The sequence below is a fragment of the Lemur catta genome, chromosome 1 (assembly GCF_020740605.2).
Source record: "Lemur catta isolate mLemCat1 chromosome 1, mLemCat1.pri, whole genome shotgun sequence".
Classification (NCBI taxonomy): domain Eukaryota; kingdom Metazoa; phylum Chordata; class Mammalia; order Primates; family Lemuridae; genus Lemur; species Lemur catta.
In genome coordinates, this window is record NC_059128.1 from 240732615 (window position 1) to 240750747 (window position 18133).

The 18133-nt window shown below is 39.5% G+C and overlaps 1 pseudogene; it reads right to left on the reverse strand.

Annotated features, from left to right (window-relative positions):
• Positions 1 to 5158: 5158 nt before the first annotated feature.
• Positions 5159 to 5740, reverse strand: LOC123648815 (annotated as a pseudogene).
• Positions 5741 to 18133: the final 12393 nt, after the last annotated feature.

Below are 18133 nucleotides of genomic sequence, written 5' to 3' on the forward strand. Positions count from 1 at the left end.
TTTCCAGATAATCATCTATACTTTCTTCTAATTAAATAGCCTATGGTTGGACAAAATAGGCAAGGTAGGACCCTTCTTCCTTCTTTGGATTTTGAGGAAAATGAGTGAATGAAATAAGATTATATAATGAACACATTCTGATGTCCCTTAGGGTGGTATATTTTTTCTCCTTATTGTCTAATGCAATGGCAACATTTACATCTTCCTGCTGAGATGGTAAATGGAAGAAGAAACAATGTTGTTTACCACAAATTTTTTTATATTGTTTTGGGCTGTGATTAAAATGGAAATAGTTGTAATAAGGAGCAGAAACAGGATTAAGATACTTATTGTGAGAGACATTAGTCAACATCTCACTTTTCTCCCAAATCTATTTGTAAATATGAATTTACACAAAGGCTGTGCCATTTGGAAAAGGAGGCTGGAGCTCTGGCCCACTTTCTATCACCCCCGTCCCCAGGCTTACTTAATCTAGGTCACACATTAGGGCCGCCTGAGAAACTTCTAATCCCCTGATCCCAGAGAACCGTCCCTGGCTAATTAAACCAGAGTCTTAGGTTGAGGCCCAGGCATCAGCTTTTAATAAAACTTCCCGGGTGATTCTAATGTCTTGCTCAGGCTGAGAACTATTCTTCTGGAATGTACAAAACTATTTGCAGATCCAGTGTTGACAATCGAGACCAGATTTCAGAAAAAGGCTGTAGGTCTCCGAGAGATGGCTTACCGCGAAGCCCTGGAAGCCCCCTGACTGTGCCAGTCAGCTGTCCCGCCACCTCTGCGCGTGAGAGCGCCACACGACCCCCAGACCCAGCGACAGGGCCTTGCATTTCACAGTCATCTACACACAAAGAGACCAACGCTTTGGTTTATTCCCCCCACCCCAGTATATTAGGAAAGTTTTTTGATGCTTGGTAACCTACTGAATAAATGTGAATTATGGAAAAGGTTATAATGAGCCAAATCTGGCTTCCCAAATGCATGCATATTGTGTGTATGTGAGAGACAGAGAGAGAGAGAGAGAGAGAGAGGGAGAAAGGAAGAAAGAAAGAGAGTGTGTGTCAAGGAAGGAGAAAGAGAAGGAGGGAGAAGAAGAGAAAGTGAGGGAGAATGTGAGAGTCTCTCGAGGCTTCATTTTTCTGACCAAGTGTAAAACAGAGAGGGAAAATTCACACTCCGCGGAAGCACTGCCACCCAGACAAATCAGGTGAGGTCACTGTGGCAGTTATCTGGTGCCAGTGATTGTGACTGGTGGTGGGGCGGGCAGCAGGAGCGGATGAATGAATTGTAATGTCCTTTCTGTGGGACACGTGGACCCTGGGTGTGAGATCTTTGCTTAGCTAGTCTTGGTGGTAAGTGAAATAGTATCCCCAGTTAACCTCACGAGGACCTAGTCCTAGTGTCTGTTCTCCTTGGGATCCTGGGATCATGTAGGGAAGGCAGTGGCTCGCTGGCTTGGAGAATTGTAGAAGATTTTATTGACCACATGGATTCCATTCCACCACGGAAGGTTGGCAATGTTCTGGCCCAAGGCTGACTCAGAGAGGGAAACTTCCATGGTGATTTTGTTTCTCAATATGGTGTTTTTGACAATGTCTTCCCAATCCCACCCAGCTAAACAGTTCACAACTCATATTCTATTAACAAGAGAGGCCAGAGGGAGAAGTGTCTGCTGTGTGTTGTATCCGTTTCTGGCAGTTTGTCCATAACTCCATTCCAGCTCAGCTTTGCCCCTGAAGATCTCAGGCCACCTGCCCCGTACAAGGAGCTGGGTCATGGGTGCCTACCTGAGAGTCCTGAAAATATAGAGGCAAGAAAGTATGGAAATAACAAGGTTTTCATAAAACCATTGGTTGGAAAGAAATAGAAAAGGAAAGAGAGATAATTTGTAAATGTCTTTTCAGGGCCATTCCACTCAGAGAAAATGTTTTATTCATGCTTAGATCACAAAGGAAGATTTGAACATTTCTCTTGAGGTCATTTTCATTCATTTTGTTTTACTGTTAATTTTCTTTTTAATTCATAATCTAGCCTCAGACCTGTATGACTGAAATGTATCAATGACCTTCAATATTACTATATGCTGTAACACTGTTTATGGAGCCTTGCTACCAGAACCTCCGTAGGTCCCCTTTAATCTTACAAAAACAAAGACAGGGTGACAGTAATAGCTTTTGGGGTCCAGTTTCAGCCTTGAGAAGCACCTCAGGGGAATGCCATGGGGTCTTGTTCATCCCATTCCAACTGAGCCGACGTAGATTTAGTCCAGATGATTCTCTGGGGAGTGAATTTGCAGGAAGATCACTGAGACCTGGTTATTAACATCAGTGGTGCTGCAGCTGTTATTTACCTGCCTGTGAAGCCCATTTTCTTGTGCTACGCAGTGATGTACAGTAATTACCTACCTGTCTTCATCAAGCACTTACTAGTTTAATAGATGCAGCATAAGAATCAATCCTCATGGAATTTTCAATTTCTATAAGGAAACATAAGTAGTAAGGGAAGACAGTAGATGATAGATATCAAGATGAACAGTTAAGAACATAAGTGGTTAGGATTGGCTGAGGAAAACTGCTTGGACTACGTAGGATTTGAGAGAGTTCCCAACAGCTAAGAAGGTTAAGAGAAAGGTGAAGGATACAGCATTCTGCATGGGGAAATAGTTAAGCAAAGGTAGGGGGATGGGAAAGAAGATGATATTTCAAGGACAATGACGAGAGCTAGTGTGTTTGTTTCCTAAGGCTACTATAATAAATTACTATAAACTTGATGGTAAAACAAGAGAAATTTATCCTTTCACAGTTCTGTGGGCCAGAAGTCACAGAATCAAGATGTCAGCAGTGTTAGTTCCTCTCGGAGGCTCCGAGGGAAAAACTGTCCTGTGCGTCTCTCCTAGCTTTGGGTGTTTGTCTGCAATCCTTGCTGTTCCTTGGTTTGTGGAGCATCACTCCAGTCTCTGCCTCTGTCTTCACGGGGCCTTCTCCCCTGTGTCTCTGTATCCTTAAAACTTCTTTCCTTTTTCTTTTAGGGACACTGATCATTGCATTTATGGCCCACCTTAACTCCAGGATGATCTCACCCAGAGATCCTTAATTACATCTGTAAAGACCCTATTTCCAAATAAGATCACGGTCTTGAATTTTTATCTTGTAGTCAGGATTCCAATATAAATATCTCCGCTATCAGTTAAAAATGAGCGTGCTTCGGGAGCTCACGTGGTGTCATTTTCATTGAGGACTGGGGAGAAATCAGTGTGAAGGAAAGAAGAGTCAAGGCGCGTAAGCATGCTGTAAGGACTGTAGGTCATCGCCGGTAGTAAGGGGTGATTTGCATGGAGCATGGGGTGATTACTCAGATTTGCCTCTAGCTTAATACTCCTTCGCTCCTTCCAGAGCCTTCACTGAGGGCCAGTGTGAAATCTGAAAGGAACTGAGGTCGCAAGGCAGCACTACGTTGCATCCTAGCATAACGTAGGTGGAGACGGAGGACACGAGTCTCTGGTATTTGGTGCACCCAGTGGAGGAGCATGATGCTTTTAAAGCAGCAGAAACAGAAGATTTCTGTTTAGTCAGCTGAGATTTAGGATCAAGGAGAACCTGGAGTCAATGTAGCTAATACCAGGAACAAACAAATTTGACTGAGATAAAGATATGCAACTATACAATGTGCTAAGTTAGAGACAGCTCACCTTGTTTATCCTGATGCCTACTACTTTCCTGTTTAAAAGTTTTTGGGTGCACATGCTGACTTTCCAGCTGCGTGACAGTCTTCTTGAGGATGGTGGCCATGTTTTAGGCGTATATCCCTTTAGCATAATGCTGGGCACATAGCACATACTTAGTCAATGCTTGCTTGATGGAAAGGCCACTGATTTGTCATGCCACCTGCCGGCCTCCTTATTCTTTTCAGTACTATAAACAAACAGATGCACAAAATCAATGACAGTGATGAAAGTTTTGGTCTAAAGTGGAAGAATGACTCATATCCACTGTGGGTTTTTTTTATGCACCATAAATTTCTGGGCATAGACTACTCACCACACACACTGTGGTTGGCTTGATGGAGTCAGGAGACTGGGTAGGAAGGTGAGACTCAATGAGATCAAGACTCCCTCACTAGAGGGCATCACCCAGCCGCACTTCCATTCTCTTCAAAAGCAACTGGAGAATGAAGGGCATATAAATTATGAGAGATGTTGACTCTAAATTTATTAGAGCCAAGACTTAACATGAGGTCCTTCAACATTTGCATCTATTTAATGTTTCAGTCTCTTTCTTGGGAAAGTAGAAATAACAAATTGTTTTGGGAACTAATATTTTCATGAAAGTCCCACCAAAATCTGCATGAATCTTTTTCAAAAAAGATAAATTACATACTCTTGCAACAATGGACCAATGCAAATAATCCTTTCAGAATTATTAGAAAAATATTTGCCCATAAATTGTGCCAGCTTGGTGTTTTATATTACCATGAAAGAGCAGAGAGGAACAAGTCCATTAAAATCCATAGAGATTTGGTGGGTCTCAGCACTGCCAGTCAGAGAGATGCTAAGAGAGGCTAACAGCTCCTGCCTTAGAAGCGGACAACTCTGCACACACAGCCCTGCTCTCTGTGTCTGCCCCTCATGTTTGGGTCTGTGACACCTGCTTAGATGTGTGATCCAGAAGACTCTCAATATGCAGAGGCCGAAAATCCCATGTAGTAATACCGGCATGTTGTGAACATTGCTTTTTGTTTTTTTTTTTTTAACTGGTCCAACAGTCCTGTACTTACTTTCCCCCGCCCCCCCAACAGGAAAAGAATATGAGTAGACTTTATCCAAGATACTAGCTTCTTAGTTCTAAAAGCGTTTGCAACAAAAGCCAAACTTTTTTGGTGAGGATGATAGTAGCAATTCATAATCACCAGAATCCCACGTCCCATGAATGGGTAATGCTAAGTGTCATGAAGCTACTTTAAAAAACTGCATGTATTTATTTATTTTTATTGTTGTAACAAATATATTGCATAAAGTTTACCATTTTAACTATTTTTAAATGTACAGTTCAGTGGCATTAAATATATTCACATAGTTGTGTATGAGCTACCTTTAAAATTTTGTCTTTTACTTGGTCACTTTTTCCTACAAAATATAAAAATGGTGCTCAAATTCCCTGCATATCTAGTTCAGTGAGGTCAATGTTCTTGTAGCAAGAACTCTGATGTCAATAAGGTAATTCTGAATTACTTCATCTACTACTTCCTAGGTAGGTTGTGTGAAGTCAGGATTAGCGAATTCTGGATGAAAAAATATTTCAGGTCCCAAAGATCTCTCATAACCAACGTCAATGGAAAATTCTTTCTTCGAGATTGCCTTGATTCGAGTATACTGTTTAATCCACTTGGCCCATCTGTGTCATACTTGTTAAATTCTTTTACTAAATCTGGGCAGACATGACTATAGCACTCCTTTACTGCCATAGCTATTTCCAGGGATTGCTCTGAGGAATTTCTACTTCTCAGCCTCCGAGCAGTTGCTGGATGAAATAAGTGGTAGCTCGTCCTGTGATTGGAATGGGCTTGTTGCAGTTGCCACCACATATCCTTCAGTCCCAGGTGGGACAGGAGTGCCACCATCTTTCCTATCTGTTCCCATATCCATTGAGGTCTGTTTTCCTACTTGTTCTGACGCTCAGGTTGCTGCTAATGCAAGAACAGCCTGCATGGCTGTCTCTAAGCCTGGAATATTGAAGGACTCCAACATTTTTTCAGTAGCATGTTCTGTTTTTTGGAGCATTTTAGTGGAGGTTTAGTCAGAAGAAAGTAATGACCTTTAGGTTCTGCTTTAAGTATTTATAGATCACTTGCTCTGCAAATGTTTCCATCAACAGTCTTTAGCTAAACCATGGCATGTTGGCCACTTCATGGTACATGTGGCTTCTTCCATTACTTCTTCCCTAAGTAAAGAAATCTAGGATATTGGCACTTTTCCTCACCCTCTTTTGAGCTTGATTGCCCACTTTTGCTGACTCTTTGATAGAAATACACAAGGGAATAATAAACAGTGGCTCTGTATCTGTGGCATGTTTTGATTCTGTACACCCAGTGCCACAATCCACCATCCAAGCTGGCAGCTGTCCTACCGTCTCCCTTCTCTCCTGTTTCTGCTGCTATCACTGTCTGGTTGGTACTGACTTGGTCCTGAGGTTGATGGCAGGAGATGGGGACTGTCTAAACTTTCATGGCTGGGTAGCCATCTCCTATCACTTCTTCCTCTGACATCATCTTTCCTTAGGAAGCCAAGATGGTCCATTGGTGCCCATGCCCCAGTTCGACCCAGGCCAGGCCCACACCCTGAGTATTCTGTATAATTGTTTTGAATAGGGGTTACGGGGCAGCAGAATAACACTTTGATTTGTAGGTTATTGTTTGCCTCAGTGCTTATTTTAAAAGACCTAAAAATCAAGCCTAGTCTAGACCAGGGTGTTACCTTTAATGTTGGCAAGAATAGAATCTAGACAGATGGGAAACAAAGTATGAAAAGAGCCAAATAGAAGCAGTGCCTAGGCTAAGGTCACTTAGGATTAGAAAAGGGATGGCAATGGGAAGTTCTTGAATGATGCAATCAAGTGTCGTCACAAACACAAATGTTTAGGGTGATATATGGGTAGAAGGTGACATATCTGGAGAGAAACTGGGGGAGTGAGCAGTTGGGTGCATGTGAGGGAAAGCTGAATTGTGCTGAGGTCACTGCATTAAGTGTAGTTTAACTGATTAGCTCTCTGGGCAATGCTCACAAACCTGGATGCACATCCAGATGGACCCATGTTGTCAAAAAAGGAAAAAAGATGCAGCTGTCTGGGTCCTGCCTGGGACATATTGAATCAGAATCTCTGGGGGGTAGCATTTGTACTTTTAGAAAGCTGTGTTGAAGAAGGGATATTTGAGCCAGAGGAATCATTTTGAAATGTTCCAGAAACTAGTTTCTACCTTTGAATAACAGAGAGGTGGCCTGAAGAGTTAATAGTACTACCCACAAAAAGACTGGAATTGTTTTCACTCATCGATGAAGACAGATTGTGAACTCAAGAAGGTAGTTCTGCATGGCAAGGGATATTTAAGATCATGCAAGTCAAAGAAGCCAAGTGATGGAATGGAGTAGGAAAGGAAGGCTTTGAAGACACTGGGCAGGTCAGAGGTGGCTGGTGGGCATCTGCTACTGGCCTGTTGTGGAGGTAGCTCCTCTGTGGAGGAGGAGAGCTCTTCAGAGCAGGGGGATGGGGATTGGTGAAATGACAGGCAGTCCAAATACAGAGTAAGACTGAGTAAAAGAAGCCAAAACAGGCACAGGAATTGGCTCAAGTCTTTGATGTTGTAACTGAAGATGTTGTCATCTTGGCTCAATCTCTAGGAAAGGAGAGTTGGTGACCAAAATGAAGATCACAGCTGTGTGTATTGAGTTGTAGGTGCACATAGGGTGACTGCTTTATAAATTTGAATATCAGCATATCTCTAGCATTTAATTTTAATAATATTAAAATTATAGTGCAGTGAAATCTCCATAAAGTTAGAGACTTTGCCTATTTTTTTTTTTTTTGCTGCTGTATCCCCAGCATCTAGAACAGTGCCTGAAACATAGTAGGTACTTACAAATCCTCGATAAATGTTAGGCAAATGAATGAATACACTTTCAAAGATGAAGTTAGGAACACTAGAGACACCTGAACCCACATAGACCCTACCATCAAACAGGTTGGGACCACACATCATTGTCTCCACAGGGATGCACATAAAATTGATGTTGAAGCTTGGTCTTAAGCTAGTTATTTATTCTCCTGTTTTTTCTTGGGGAGAGTTAGTATCTTTATTCTCTCTCTTCCTAATTAAAATCAATTTTCAGAACTTTAATTCATATTAAGTATAAATAATGTCAAATACTTTATGGTATTACTCTTCCAAAGGCATTACCTTTTTTAAATTGAAAGGATGATGTCTTAGTATAGAATTTGAATCATCATTTTCATAACGAGGAAAGATTTCTTTTTCAGTGGTAGAATTTTTTACTTTGAGATTCTTACTGACATTCAAAATTTAGAGAAATATAGTGCAAAATGATTTTTTTTTTGAGACAGAGTTTCACTCTGTCACCCTGGGTAGAGTGCCATAATGTCAGCCTAGCTCACAGCAACCTCAAACTCCTGGACTTAACGAATCCTCCTGCCTCAGGCTCCCAAGTAGCTGGGACTACAGGCGTGCGCTACCACACCTGGCTGATTTTTCCATTTTTAGTAGAAACGGGGTCTCGCTCTTGCTCAGGCTGGTCTTCAACTCCTGAGCTCAAACGATCCTCCTACCTTGGCCTCCCAGAGTGCTAGGATTACAGGCATGAGCCACTGCACCCAGGAAAAATGATTTAACGTGTATTAGAACCCTGAACAGAGAATGACAGTCTCAGCAGTAAAGAGAAGGTATCTGTGGGCATACACAGGATAGAATCTATGTTTCTCCTTTCCTCTTGTTTTTTTTAAGTGGCAAAGGATGATTTCTTTCTTGTCCTGGATCTGAAGGATATGTTGTATGTGTTGGCGATTCCTTCTGTTGCTCATGAAGGAGTAACCAGGATCTCATAGCATCCTCCACGTTTGTTTTGTTTTGTTTTGTTTTTGTTTTTTTCACCAGCCAAAGTGAAGCATCCTTCATGTTTGATTTGATTTTGGAGTGACTAAACCAGGTACCACTCCACAATCAAGCAGCCAGCAAAAGCATTTGGAGTGTTTGCCTGACTGTCTGTGGGAAAGGCCCAGCCATAATTTCCATATATTCCACAGTCCATCCAGAGGAGTCTGATGGGGTACAATACACACAGGAAACCGCCACAAAGAGACAACCTCTCAGGATTAGACTAGTGATGGCCACCAGCTGCTGGCAAGCTTTGGCAAAAACATCATTTGTCATTTCCAACTTTGGGGGTTGGCCTTGTGTTCAGAACCCACATCAAATACATTGCTGCAATTCAGTAGATTTCTGCCACAGTAAATTGTGTGGAAATGTTTTCTTGCACTGCTCTGATGTATATAAATGAAGTGAAAATCTTATTTTGCTTTCTTCAGAGCCTGAAATATAAAAATTATGAAGAACGGTTTTCATCATAACATAGCAGCTCTTGAAAACAGTCTGTAATTTAAACCGAATCATTTTCTTCCTGTGAATGAGTTATCTAGCATCTTGAATTTCTGCAAAGCCTGTACAACCAGGCTTATGTCTTCTTATGTTGTTTTTAGATTGGAGATACTGTGACATTTACTTACTATTTTCCTTTCAAATGGGAATGTTGGTGGAAATTCTTTGTAAGCTGTAAAATGCCATTCATATTTAAACTGCCATGTTTTTGAAAGTTTTGAAAATTGCATTTGGCACTACTTACAGCGAGTTTTTTTTTCTAAGTGCCTATTTATTATGTTTCTGGCTGTATTTCACTCAGAAGATGTCTCTTGTCCAGGGTACATATCTATAAGAAACAAATTATTCCTTCTGCTTGCATTGCCGCATGCTTTGAAGAAAGGGCTCTGTAGTTACCAGCAGAAGCCAGGGCTAATTCTGTGATTCAAATAATGCCAAAGGCACTTCTGCTTAAATAATCGTATGCAGCCAGGTGGGATTAATTAGGGACACTGTATACGCACGACTGAGGCACCAGCTTTGGTTCTATTCCCACGGCTCCCTGGCGCCACTGTTAATCTCCAAATGGAGATTAACAGGGCACTTTGAGGAAAGTTTGAAGACACTAGGGCCTAGGTGCGTCCCTGTTACTGTTCTTTTGCCCCTGTTAGCCAAGACTTCACTTGGGTAGGAGGAACAGGGCAGGGAAACCATGTCCTCTGGGTGAGTGACAGTGAGAGTGTCAAGTCTTCTGCATGGGGTGGCTCCTAGAGCTGCCCCCAGTCCTGGGGCTTTGGGGTTCTTTTCCAGCTTTTCCTCCTGGATCTGTGGAGACCTGGCCGTCTGACTTGGCCTCAGGTCTCGAGAGCTGGGATGGGATGGAATTGACCGAGGCCAAACCAAGGATTTGGGGCCAAGAGAAATTTATGTTTCCATCAAAAGCAAGGTTGACCTGGGATCCAATGAACTCTCTGAATCCTGTAGTCCACAAAAGGAGGTAGAGAACAAGAATTCTGATAGGAAAGATTAGCAACAGAGAATGTGAAACATGGACTAAGCTGGGCGGATTCTGGAGAGCCCTTCTAAGGCAATGGTGCATCGATCTCTTCAATTTCCTTTTGGCCTGAAATACTATTGTGAAAGCAACTTGCATTTTACTTTAGGTTTTTATTGCTTATAGCTCCTTGCATCTGAATCATTGGATTTGAGACCTTGCTGAGCTATACGAGGACTTGGGGAACCATCCAAAGGGAGCTTTGCCATTTCATCCTTACCTGCACCAGATCATTTTGATGCACTTGTTTGAGGAGTGTTCCAAGTACAGAGGTCTAGACATTGAACTTCAGTAGCAGAAAACGCCCATGGAAATATCACAGGTTGTACATTAAATGATTATTTCTTTAAAAAAATTTTTTAAAATTTCAAAATGTTAAGAGGGTACAAATGTTTTTGGTTACATGAATTGCTTTGTAATGCTTGAATCATGGCTATAAGTGTACCCATCACCCCAGTAGTGTTCATTGTACCTGTTAGGTAGGTTTTTTGCCCCTCCTCTTCTCCCTCCTCCCTGCTGCTTGATTTCCACTGAATTTTACTTCCCTCTGTGCATATGTGTGCTTATCAGTTAGTTCTAATTTAATAGCGAGTACATGTGGTGTTTGTTTTTCCACCCTTTAGATACTTCACTTAGGAAAATGGTCTCCAGTTCCATCCAAATTATTGCAAATGTATTAATTCATCATTTTTAATGCCTGAGTAGTACTCCATGGTATATATGTGTATATACATATATATACACACACCACATTTTGTTAATCCAGTCATGAATTGATGGGCACTGGGTTGATTCCACATCTTTGCAATTGTGAATTGTGCTGCAATAAATATTTGAGTGCAGGTGTCTTTTTGATGAAATGACTTCTATTCCTTTGGGTAGATACCCAGTAGTGGGATTGGTGGATGGAATGGTAGATCTACTTTTAATTCTTTGAGGAATCTCCATACTGTTTTCCACAGAGGTTGTACTAATTTGTAGTCCCACCAACAGTGCATAAGCCTTCCTTTCTCTCCACATCGATGCCAGCATCTATTGTCTTTGGATTTTTTTTAATAGAAGCCATTCTAACAGAGGTAAGGTATTATCTCATTGTGGTTTTAATTTGCATTTCCCTGATTAGTGACATTGAGCTTTCTTTCATATGTTTATTGGCCATTTGTGTATCTTGTTTTGAAAAACTTCTATTTATGTCTTTTGCCCATTTTTTAATGGGCTTGTTTAGTTTTTTTCTTGCTGCATAAAAGACTTAAATAAAAGACTTAAGGCATGAAACCATAAGAATTCTAGAAGTAAATGATTCCTTCTAAAGACAAGCTCTTATATACTAGCTTACTTACATAATCAGAATAATTACTCATTGAGGAGTCAGTTTGAGGTGCTATAAACAAAATATTGTAGTCTGAGTGGCTTAAACAGCAGACATTTATTTCTTGCAGTTCTGGAGGCTGGGAATTCCATGATCAAGGTGCCAGTAGATTCAGTGCTTCGTGAGGGCTTCTTCCCAGCTCACGGAGGGATGCCTTCTCGCTGTATCCTCACATCACAGAGACAGAGCTCACTGTGGTCTCTCTTCCTCTTCTTATAAGGACATCAATCTCATCATGGTGGCCCCACCCTCATTTAAACCTAAGTACTTCTCAAAGGCCTTGCTCCGAAATACCGTCATATTAGTGGGTAGGGCTTCAACATATGAATTTTTGGAGGACACAAGCATCTAGTCCATAACAAGGAGGAAAGAGTTAATGCAGTTTGACTGTGACTTGGTTCTCCCCTATTAAGAAATGCTGCAAGTGGGGTGAGGGGAAGAAGGCAGGTGCCTTTATCAAATCCCCTAGTCAATATAATCCTGGACCTCAAGGTAAGTACACTAATGATATATGCTAGCAGAAGCGTCTTTTCTATGGAATGCTCTTAGCAGGATGTCCTGAAAAACGGGTACTGTGAACATCATTTGGGTGATGGGCATACCTATAGCCAAGACTCAACCGTTACAAAAGCAATCTATGTAACCTAAAACATTTTTACCCCCTTAGTATTTTGAAATAAATTTTAAAAAAGAAAAATGACATGAAAACTGGTGTATAACACAGAGATATTTCATAAATAAAATATTCCCTTATCGTGTGAGATCACACCATAAAAGAGACTTCATCTGTCACTCTGGGCCAGAGAGTGTATGTTTGTCATGAGCAGAAAGGACCCCAGGAACTGTCTCAATGTCCCAGACTCCTCTCTGCTTTGTTTGACCCTCTGGATTACCTGAATCTTTTACATCATTATGAAAGCTTGATACTGTGTAAAATCTTGATTTGTGTCAGTCTGATCCTTTGTATTTTTTCAGCCAATAACCAAATAGAGCAAAGAAAACAAACAAACAAAATGGTTCCAAGGACACATGCTTGTCTAAGATCTTTCTATTTTTAGCCTTTTTTTGGACAATTGTCCACATTTAATTTATGTATAAGAATAAAAGTGAAAATTTTAAATTAGGTCCTTTAAGTATACAATAGATTAATTTTTTATTGTGGTAAAATACATATAAAATTTACCATTTTAACCATTTTAAGTGTATAATTCAGTGACACTAAATACATTCATATTCTTGTGCAACCATTACCACTATCCATCTACAGAATGTTTTCATCATCCCAGAAAGAAACACAGTACTCATCATATAATAACTCCCCGTCTCTCCTCTCCCTAGCCACTGGTAACCACCATTCTATCTTCTATCTTTATGAATTTGCCTATTCTAAGTACCTCACAAAAATGGAATCATACAATATTTGCCCTTTTATAGCTGGCTTTTTTCACTTAGCATAATGTTTTCAAGGTTCACCCATGTTGTAGCATGTATCAGAATGTCATTTCTTTTTTTATTTATTTATTTTTTATTTATTTATTTTTTTTTTGAGACAGAGTGTCACTTTGTTGCCCGGGCTAGAGTGAGTGCCGTGGCATCAGCCTAGCTCACAGCAACCTCAAACTCCTGGGCTTAAGCGATCCTACTGCCTCAGCCTCCCTAGTAGCTGGGACTACAGGCATGAGCCACCATGCCCGGCTAATTTTTTTGTATATATATTTTTAGTTGGCCAGATAATTTCTTTCTATTTTTAGTAGAGACGGGGTCTCACTCTTGCTCAGGCTGGTCTCGAACTCCTGACCTCGAGCGATCCACCCGCCTCGGCCTCCCAGAGCTAGGATTACAGGCGTGAGCCACCGCGCCCGGCCAGAATGTCATTTCTTTTAAGGGCTCAATAATATTCCATTATGTGTATATGCCACATTTTGTTTATCCATTTATCTGTTGATAGATAAATGCAACATTTCTAGGCTTTGGCTATTGTGATAATGCTGCTATGAACATTGGTGTACACATATCTATTTCAGTCCCTGCTTTCAATTCTTTTGGGTATTCAGAAGTGGAATTGCTGGATAATATGATAATTCTATGTTTAACTATTTCAGGAACCATCATAAAATATACCATTTCATATTCCCACCATAAAAACTCCACAAGGATTTCAATTTCTCCACTTTCTTGCCAACACTTATTATTTTTCATTTTTTTTAAAAATTGTCATCCTAATGGGGGTCTATTTTTTAGTGTCTCATTGTTAAATAACAAAAAGGTTAATATTTTACTACATACTAGCTTTTCCCTCTGAGCAGCTGGTTGCATCTTGCTGGACCAGCTTTGACTTTGAACAATCTTGTGCGTGGGGTGAAACCGCCAAGGCTGAGCTGCTTAGCTACCTCTTTGGAGAACTTTGCTGATGTCATTTCCCTCTTGTCATCTCTAGCCAACCTTTTTGGGTAACTGATAGGTGATTAACAGAGAAATTGTTGGACAATTTGAAAACACTAGCATAAATTCATTCAATAAGAACAGTTAAGGAACAATGATAAGTTTGCATCACCTTTCTTTACATGGCTCTGTCCTAATCAGCTTCGACTAGGAATGCAGGTAAAGAGGGATATACCATTGCTCTGTTAATTATTTTATTCTTTTTGATATGATTTGCCTTCTAGACAGTTGAAAGGTATATTTGTTTAATGAATGTTATTTTTTTATTTGCCAATGTGATTATTGGTATTTTCAATACAATCTACAGCAGATATCACTGATGAATTTAAATTACTTACTGCTTATGCATACACATTCTGGTTGTAACAGTTTGCTTTTCACTTATTTACTTATTTTTGTTGTTGTCGTTAGTAAAAGTAATATCTGTTCACTTTAGATTTTTAAGGCCTGTCTGCTTCTGTTTGCCATGGAAGCCCAAACATTCAGGCTGCCATTGGCACTACAGATACGGGAGGGAAAACTGGGGACTGTTCTCTCTCCCAGGTTGTTGATAAAGCTGTCATCCAGGCTGTGGGGGTAGAATTCTGGCATGACTTGTGTTCAGAATTTCTGAAGCTTGGCCAACTGGCAGGGGATACCATCAAAGGGGATGAATATGACACCCGAACTCCCTGCTACGTAAACACACACACACACACACACACACACACACACACACACACACAAAAAAAAAAAAAAAAAAAAAAAACATTCATTTTGATTTTTTGGTAATATACTGTGAACTGTAGAAATCTCTAAATATGTTCAATTAAAACAAGCTGAATAAAATATGTCCTTTGCTTAACTTGTTTCTTTTTTTAAATAGAAAACCTGCTGAAGATCTTATGTATGTCTTTCTGTCACTTTACATAAGTAGCCAGTTTTATAAAAATAAATCTTATGGCATTAGAAATAAAATTTTATATTCCTAAATTATATTCATCGTATCTTAGTTGATGTAGTATTTCCAAGGGCCTACTAAGTTTTTCTATAATTTGCTTTATGTCAGTTGTAACCTTACAGTGAGTTTTCAGGGGTAAGGACCATTTGTGAAGGTTGGGGTAGATTTCAAATTGGTATTCCTTTTTGAATTTTAACTTGGCAGTCCTTATAAAAAGCATTCGGAGTTTGTATAACCATTAACCCAAATATTCTTCCACTGTTTTTTTTGGTAAGGAAATGATTATATGTGGAAAGATACAGTGACAACGATATAAGGATGTTCAATGCAGTGTTGTTTCTAGTAATGAAACATGTTAGGCTGGTTAAATAAAGACGATACTATCTGTGTAATGAGATATCATGTAAGTTTTTAAAAAGACCATGGAAGAATGTTTGATGGTTAACTTTAGTTGTCAACTTGACTGGATTAAGGAATACCTAGACAACTGGTAAAACATTACTTTTGGGTGTGTCTGTGAGGGTATTTCCAGGGGAGGCTGGTGTGTGAGTTGTGGGACTGAATGGGGAAGATTAGCCCTCAGTGTGGATAGGCACCATCTAATTGGTTGGGGGTCCAGAAAGAATAAAAAGGCAGAGGAAAGGTGAATTCCTCCTCTCTCTCTCCTGGAGGTGAGATACTCTTAGTCTCCTGCCCTTGGACATCAGAACTCCAGGCCCTCTAACTTTGGGACTTCAGGACTTACACCAGCCTACCAGGTTTCTGGCTTTTGGCCTCAGACTAAGAGTTACACCATTAGTTCACTGGTTCTGAGGCTTCAGGACTTGGACTGAGCCATGGGCCACAGTACTGGAATCTCAGGGTCTTCATCTTATAGATGGTGTGTAGTGGGGCTTCCCAGCCTCCATAATTATATGAGACAATTTCCCTAATAGATCCCTTCTCATATGTCTCTGTGTATCTATATATCTCCTATTGGATCTGTCTCTCTGGAGAACCCTGACTAATATAAATATTTAATGATAGAAAAACAGATATTTCAAAATTTTTTAAAAGTAGGCTTTTAAATAAAAAGTACGATATCTACTTAGAAAAAATAGTAGAAGTTCTTCAAAGTGCTGAGATGTGTATCTAAACCTTGAGATTATGAGTGATTTTTGGTTTTTGGTTATTTGTTCTTTTGAAAACTTATATAATCAATAAATTATTTAAGCAATACACAAAGTGCTTGTAAACAATCTTTCAAATGTGACTAACATATATATAGTTCTTCGTAACCCAAGTTAATTTGGTATTAACCCAGCTGTAGCCATCTGTTCATGGATAAAGTTCTTCATAAAAAAGCTTTTATTGGGTGTTTATAACTATGAAATATTTTTACAATCTTGAGGTTATCAGGTCTGCAGAAGCAAGGGGAAGGGCAACCAGAGAGGAGTTTGGGTGGGAAGGAGAGGGAGAGGAAGAGAGAAGCACAAATATGAAATGAAATTATTAATAAATTTTGGTTTAATTTTCAAATGACCTATAATGAACTTATCAATAAATTACTCTGGAAAAAGTTCTAAATATTATATTGAACTTGGAATTAGTGTCCTGAGGCATGTTAGAATAAGAATTTTAAAATATGCCTAAAAAGAACTTAGTCTTAAGATTTGTTCCCTTTGGGTGTATATTTTGCTGATGTCATGAAACACTTTTTAGGGTGATAAATTATATGAAATGGTCAGACTACCAAGCAACATTCATACATTTTTCAAAGCTCTTATAGAGTCTTCTTTTTTTTTTTTTAGGATAGCTTAGTAATTTCTGCAATAGAACCATGACTGGGTAGGGTGAACAAATCACCATGGATGTGATCAGAAGGCAGATGGAAAATTGCAATTCCTAGAAGCGACGGTGTGTGGCCAGTGGCCCAGCCAGTGTTTGGTCTGATATTTCCACTTAGCGTCCTCCAATCAGCTTGTGCTACTGAGCTTCCCTTTATGGTGAAAGACACAGTATGGTGTAGAGGATATAAGAAAAGATGAGGATGAAAATACCTTTGGTCATGTGGAAATGTTGACTACAGTATAAGTGTACCTGAGTAGGTTGTGGACAGACAAGGACAGATGCATAACTGCCAATTTGTGGGGGCCAATCTCCATTTCTTGTTGTATAGATAAACATGAAATAACAGTGGTTATTATGGAAAGAACAGTGAACAGGGTCTCGAGACGGGGTTCTAGTCTTAGCTTTCTTCTGACCAGTCTCTCTGAGTGTCAGTGCATTTATATGTTAAATTAACAGTTGGAGTATAAGACTTCTAAAATTCCTCCTAGAATAATGTGCTATTGTTCAGTTACTGGAAGCAGTAATACATTATGGGTTATTACAAAAATTCCTAACTCATTGTTTTCCCTTTATGGGCGGCTAAGTTTCCAACCCAAATTCTCCAGGTATAATGAATCAAGACTGCTTATCCTGAAATCTCTAGTAATTCTAGAGTTATTCCAGATTCTAGACTCCAGAGTTATTCCAGATTCTAATACAGTATCTGTTTCTGGTCCTTGGTTTGGGGAACTTTCTCAGACTCCACACTCTGGCTTCCTGGACGTGGTTCTCCCCTGCCTCCTGCCTCTGTATGTGTCCGTGTTTCCAGATTTCAGCTCTTCCACAGCCTCTGGAGGGAGGCTGAGGAAAGTTACAAGACATTTAATAGGTTATTGCAACATCTGCTTTCTTAACTAGTCTAACAAATATAAAGATGCTATGTATTTTTAAATTTCAGGTTTTATTTTTTTTTTTTAGGTTTTGTTTTTTAGATTTTATTCATTCATTTATTTATTCACAAAATGTTTATTACAAGGTAGAAGATTTTCTTTTCCTGAAAGATTTTTTTCCCTACTGAAAATATGGTGCCCATTCTAGAAGTATTTTAGAATTCAATACAAATACAATTTGAGTAAAATAAAAAAAATTAGAAAATTCATTGAGGTTAGTATATATGTATTTTATTTTTCATCTAATCTATTACTACTCAGTACTTTGTTTTATAGAGAATTGCTGTATGAAATGATTATACATTAAAGCACACATCATACAAGGAAGTTTTAAGTGTACCTCTTTTAAATTTTGGATGGGATTTGCATTTCTCAATATTTAGAATTTTCACCATTAGGTACATGTACATGATTCATTGCATATCTAATATGAA